We start from the raw sequence: 6,688 nt of genomic DNA, 5'->3' as shown, positions 1-6,688 counted from the left end.
GGTGTGTGTGCGTGTGTGTTCTTGTATTTCTAGCCTTCTTGAGACATGAAGAAGGAAAAGTAGCTTCCATATGAGGAGGTGTGAACAAGTGATGACATAAATCATGGTCCCAATACGGAAAACTATTACATCTAATCGAACATCTAGTGTCTCATTTGCACCCCCTGCTGGTGACATCTATCAAAATTAGGAGTGGTCCCAAAAAGGAGGGATTTTTCAAGTTGACTGTGTGTCGGTTTTAAAAGTGCTCCCTCCTATGGTTAACATATGAAATAACAAGTGTGTGTGAAAAAAATTTGAAGTGTTCCACCTCTGGCCAACATATGTAATAGCAAGTGTGTGCAAGGAATTGAAACGCGCCCCCTTTGGCCAAAATTAATAATTAAAAAAAGATGTATATAGAGACACGCTGTAATAACTTGAAGTAAAATAATGAAAATTACAAACAAAAAAATTCAACAACAAAAAAAAATTAACTAAAAGCAGTCTTTTTCTCACAATGTGTCGACTTTTTCCTTATAAAATCGGGAACAATTTCTCATATTCTTTCTGTTTCTGTAATATTGCAATATTTTCTCGTAAAATTATTACTTTTTTAATGCAAAACGGTGACATTAGTCATATAAAATTCGGACTTTTTCCGCAATATTGCCAAAAAAAATTTGTTGTTCTTGTAAAATAGTGACATTTTTTTGGAGTAAAACTGTGACTTTTGTCATCATTTCGCCAAGTAAAATTCAGATTGTCATTATAATATCGCCAACATTTTTAAGTTTTCCTGTAAAAAGTAAAATGACGACTCTTTTCATAAAATTGCCAACATTTTAAGCTTGTCTTGTAAAATTGCGACTGTCGTTGAGTAAAATATTGCACACATATTCAGGGTTTTATGGTAAAATTTGGACTTGCGTTGAGTAAAATTAAGACTTTTGTTAGAATACTGCCAAAATTTGAAGTTTTTCTTGTGAAATTGTGACCTTTTTCTTGTGAAATTCCAACTCATTTTTTCATATTTGCATAGTATGTATATATTAGTAATGTTGTAAATACACTTCTTTATACATCTAGAAAGGGTGGTCCTAAAGAGGTTTTCGGAGGTTTCAAGAAGGTAACAAATACAAGAGTGTGTGTGTGTGTGTGTGTGTGTGTGTGTGTGTGTGTGTGTGTGTGTGTGTGTGTGTGTGTGTGTGTGTTAGGTGTCGTAAGCAGAGACGAGGGTCTTGGGGAGGAAGGGAGACCAGACAGACAGACAGATGGCAGCTGACAAATGTTTTCAGACTAGCCCAATTAAAAGGTGACTAGTTTGACAGCATGTGTGCGTGCGTGCGTGCGTGCGTGCGTGCGTGCGTGTGTGTGTGATTCACAAGTATTTTGTACATATTTTGTTTGGAGGATTTGTACTTGTATGTCTATGATTTGTAATAAAAAAACAGAAAAGAGAATGAAAGATCCTCTCCGCTGTGGATGTGTTTTCCCCTGCAGAATGTTTGCTTCTTCCTGCGGACGCCTTGCTGAGGGGAGGCGGTGGTCCTGCCATTGTGTTTGCCGAGGGCTTCCAAATCAAAGAGTGCAGGAAATGCATGTTGGGACTGTCGTTTCCGCCCTCCTTCTCCCCGGTAAAGTCCTATTTAGTGTCCAAATTAGAGGGATGGATGAATGTGGACGGTATTGAGCTTCTTAAAGACGTAATCAGGAACAGCAGGGAGACAGAAGGTCCCGGCCCGCCTAATCCGGGTGGACTGGTTTCTTTAGAAGAAGGGTCGACTTGTCTGTTTACGCCTGAATCAGCGCGTTCGCATCACGGAGGTCACAGGTGGAGAAACTCACAGGTGTGATCCCCTGCCCTCCTTTAATTATAACAGGGCTGCAGCTAACCATTATTTGCATAGTCCACTAGTCAGCCATTCTTCTTTGGACCGGTCGGTCCAAAGAAAGGCGGTATAGCTCGATTGGTAGAGTGGCCGTGCCAGCAACTTGAGGGTTCCAGGTTCGATCCCCGCTCCGCCATCATAGTCACTGCCGTTGCGTCCTTGGGCAAGACACTTTCCCAGTGCCACCCACACTGGTTTAAATGTAACTTAGATATTAGGTTTCACTATGTAAAAGTGCTTTGAGTCACTAGAGAAAAGTGCTATATAAATATACTTCACTTCACTTCAGTCCAACGACTAACCTACTCAGTGGCCTAGTGGTTAGAGTGAGATGGGTAGGTCGTGAGTTCAAACCCCAGCCGAGTCATGCCAAAGACTATAAAAATGGGACCCATTACCTCCCTGCTTGGGTTGGAATTGGGGGTTAAATCACCAAAAATGATTCCCGGGCGCGGCCACCGCTGCGGCTCACTGCTCCCCTCACCTCCCAGGGGGTGAACAAGGGGATGGGTCAAATGCAGAGGACACATTTCTACACACCTAGTGTGTGTGTGTGACAATCATTGGTACTCTAACTTGAACTATTGTGTAGGATTTTCTGTACACGCCCCCAACTTGATTTGAACTCTTTTTTTTAAAAAGCTGCTATAGTCAATTCAATTGTAACAAAAGAAAGACAAATGGGTTTACTTTATTCCACAAAGTGTATACCGTATTTTTCGGACTATAAGGCGCACATAAAATCCTTTCATTTTCTCAAAAATCGACAGTGCGCCTTATGTAAGGAATATTTCCGGGTGTGCTTACCGAGCTCAAAGCCATTTTATTTGGTCCGTGGTGTAATGATACGTGTGACCGGTAGATGGCAGTCACACATAAGAGATACGTGTAGACTGCATTATGATGGCAGTAAACAACACCAAAACGTTAAATGCTCCATTGAGAATATAGAACAGGGGTGGGCAATTAATTTTTACCGGGGGCCGCATGAGCAACCCGAGCACTGCTGGAGGGCCACATCGACAATATTTCAATTAAATTTTGCTCAATATTATTTTTGATATATACCGTAACATAAATAATAATAATAATAATAATAATAATAATAATAATAATAATAATAATAATTAATATTAATAATAATACTTTCATTTAACCTAACTTAACTTTATACCAAAAGCACTGCTTTGGAAATCATTTGTACCCCTTTCAGAGATCACATTTAGTTCCCCTTAAACATCCTCATGTTGCACAATGAAATGTAAGCATAGGATGAAGTGTGCATTCCTGTAACTTTCTCTAGTAACAGCATTCCATGATTAATATAAATAAATTAACATTAATAATAAATGACAGTAAAATAAGCACATGTGTGACTGAGGAGTCATAGTGTAACTTTGTGTGGTGTTTGAGTTGTCCGACTTTTTGTGTGGCCATAAACGCACCAGTGGTTTAGTGGTATGCGTGTTGGTGACAGATGACAAGTTGGTTTTGGCCTGGTTTGTACGGCAGAAAATGACTAGTTTTTCGAGATAGAAGTGTTTTACTCATGTTTTTGGTGTGGTTATGGCCGTATATAAACAGTTTTGCTCAATAAAGTGATCGATATAATTCCTGTCCTCGAAGCATCTCGATAGACGTTACAATAATTGAACGGTGTTCAATTGAACGGTGTTGACGAACACCGTTAGGGCCGCTTGTTGTCACTGTCACTCAGAGTTGCATTGCAAAATTACACAAAATAAATGTGTTTATTTTGTTTAGAATTCAGATGGGATTTGATTTGGTGCGCGGCATATATTTGCTGCGCGCAGAGGACGCTTGAGCAGTGCGCAATTGCGCAGGCGCGCACCTTAGAGGGAACGTTGCTTGGCAGTCCATGTCTTGTTGAAAACACGCCATTCGTCATCAACTTTTCTCTTTTTAGCGTCTCGGGTGTAAACCGTGCATCACTTGTCGCTGTGCACCTTCACTCACAGGTTACACACGGACATACGCCCATAAATAACACTTTTCAAAATAAAAGCAGCACAGTTGTATTGCGGGCACGACATAGATGTTTTTTTCAACTTTATTTTGTAATTTGTGATTGCAGCTGTTCACATTCACTCACAATCACGCACGCGCATACGTCCACACGGAAGTAATACAAATAACGATTTTCAAAACAAAAGCAGCACCGTTGTATTGCACACTCGACATAGATACTTTTTAAAATGTATTTTGTAATTTATGATTGGCCTCACGCGGGCCGGACAGGGACGCACAAAGGGCCGGATGTGGCCCGCGGGCCGCAGAATGCCCAGGTCTGATATAGAACATTACACACGGTGCTCAAAAATCTGTCAAAATGTTTTAGTACGTATTTGGTAAGCTATGAAGCCGCACCGCTTGATGGATTGTGGGAGCATTACGGCTACCGTAGACAGACTAATTGTGTTTCAACGTACAAGTATTACTATGGTGTGTGTATTAGAACCACAAAATGGCACCCATTAGCAGACATATTATCTGACGTTTTGTTTCACAATATTATGCAAAAACAACTTTTCTTACCTTCTGGTACCTGCTGATCTGTATTTGGGATCTGCATAAGTCCTGAAAATGTGCGCGCGTCCGCCGACACCGTAGTCGATAAGCTTCTTCTTTTTCTCTACCTTCTTGTTATGTGACATTCATCCTCCACTGTTGCCATTTCTAATATAAAGTAGTGTAAAGTTCTTACTTATATCTGTCAGCGAACTCACCATGGAAGCGCTAAAACGTACCGGTAATCCGGTGTGCCTTTTGTATGAAAACAGACCTGACTAGACACGCTCATCGGCAGTGCGCCTTATAATCCGGTGCGCCCTATGGTCCGAAAAATACAGTAGCCACATTGAAAAATGAATCAACAGATTTAAAGTGCAAGATGTTTTGTCATAAAAAGTGGTTTTACTCAGTATTGTTAGGGTTATTTAGCTGCAATTATTTACCTAAAAGAATAAAAGTGTGACCATTCCTGGCTGTACGGAAATGTGTCCCGTGAAAAACCGTCCGACCGGAACTCTCTAATAACTTAAATTCCTTGGGTGAATAATGTAAACTCACTACACCGGTATGTTTTAGTGCTTCCATGGCGAGTTTACTGACAGATATAAGTAAGAACTTTACACTACTTTATATTAGAAATGGCAACAGTGGAGGATGAATGTCACATAACAAGAAGATAGAGAAAAAGAAGAAGCTTATCAACTACGGTGTCAGCAAAGGTGGATGCGCGCAAATTTTCAGGACTTATGGAGATCCCAAATACACATCAGCAGGTACCAGAAGGTAAGAAAAGTTGGATTTGCATAATATTGTGAAACAAAACGCCAGATAATGTCTTACCTTATACACACACCATAAAAATACTCCTATGTTGAAGCACAGTACAATCCATCAAGCGGTGCGGCACGTATCTCTTATGTGTGACTGCCATCATATTGCAGTCTACACGTATCTCTTATGTTTGACTGCCATCTACTGGTCACACTTATCATTACACCATGTACCAAATAAAATAGCTTTGAGGTCGGTAAGCACAACCGAAATGATTCCGTACATTAGGCGCACCGGGTTATAAGGCGCACTGTCGACTTTTGAGACAAGGAAAGAATTTTAAGTGCGCCTTATAGTCCGAAAAATACGGTCATTTTTAGAATGGTTGCAGCCCATAATGTGTTATGTGTGCTCCCCTCTTCAACAACAACCATTAATATGATATAATACATGATGAATATTATAAATAGAAAATATGTTACAAATTTCAATAGTGACAAATATGATCAACGGAGCAAAAAAAGGGCGGGAAAAGCAAAAAAACCCAAAAAAAACAAATACCGTCTTCAAATTACAAAAATTGCGCACAAAAAATCATTCAATAGGATTTTGCATGATGCACTTTTTAAATACAAAGTGTAAATATTGATTTGTAGTCCCCAGTATTTGCATATGATATAAAAACTAAGGCTGTAAAAAAAAAAAAGAAGCGGTAGCTCGTGTGATTAATCAGAAAAAATTGATCAAGTAGATGAATTTTGAGCGTACATGCTCCTTTACCTCATCAGGCAGGTGGTTTATACGCTCAGTGATCGGCTCCTTGCCTGCACAGATGTGGAATATTTACCATCAAAACACATGCAGACCAGACTTTAGATAAAACTGTTTAGAGCAAAGAGGTGACGTGCATACAAATAAAACGTTTCAGAAAAATCCTGGATTATAGATTCTGACCACAAAATTGCATTTGTGTAAAATAACAATGTTGAAGTCTTTTTTTAAGATGATTTAAATTATGCAAGCGAGTATTATTGTGTGATTAATCATGATTGATTCAAATGTGTAATTCTGATTTTTTTTAAATGATTAATCCGAATAATTATGTATTTTTAGTTCATTTAAATTATGCAAGCAAGTAACCTGTGATTAACCATGATTAATCACAATTCAAAAGTAATTATTCTGATTTTTTTTAAAATCATCCAAATATTGCTTTTAAAAAAAAAAAAAAAATTCAATTATGCATTAATTCAAATTTAAAAGTGTAATTTTATTTTTTTAAATGAATCATCCAAATATTGGTCTTTTTGAGTTAATATATATTATGCTGGCGGGCAAACTGATTAATCATGATTAATCAGAATTCAAAAGTGTAATTAATCTGATTTTTTTATTAATCATACAAATATTGGGGTATTTTTTTACATTAATTCAAATTAAGCAAGTGGGTAATAACCTGTGATTATTAATAATTAATCCAAATTCAAAATGGGAATTAATCTGACTTTTTTTTT

General features: G+C 38.3%; 1 protein-coding gene across 4 annotated transcripts in view; it reads left to right on the top strand.

Moving 5' to 3' along the window:
- Positions 1-6,688, top strand: part of LOC133638906 (apelin receptor B-like) — a 37,965-nt gene that overhangs the window by 25,783 nt on the left and 5,494 nt on the right. For 3 of the 4 annotated variants that reach the window (XM_062031940.1, XM_062031941.1, XM_062031939.1), the window contains exons 1-2: positions 1-1,294; positions 1,483-1,616. The exon at positions 1-1,294 is cut by the window's left edge and continues 1,317 nt beyond it. The gene's annotated coding sequence lies outside the window, so the exon portion shown is untranslated. The remainder of the gene's footprint in view (positions 1,295-1,482; positions 1,617-6,688) is intronic. The other variant, XR_009823699.1, reaches the window with a different exon arrangement.

The sequence above is a fragment of the Entelurus aequoreus genome, linkage group LG21 (assembly GCF_033978785.1).
Source record: "Entelurus aequoreus isolate RoL-2023_Sb linkage group LG21, RoL_Eaeq_v1.1, whole genome shotgun sequence".
Lineage (NCBI taxonomy): Eukaryota > Metazoa > Chordata > Actinopteri > Syngnathiformes > Syngnathidae > Entelurus > Entelurus aequoreus.
This window is presented reverse-complemented; position numbering and strand designations above follow the sequence as displayed.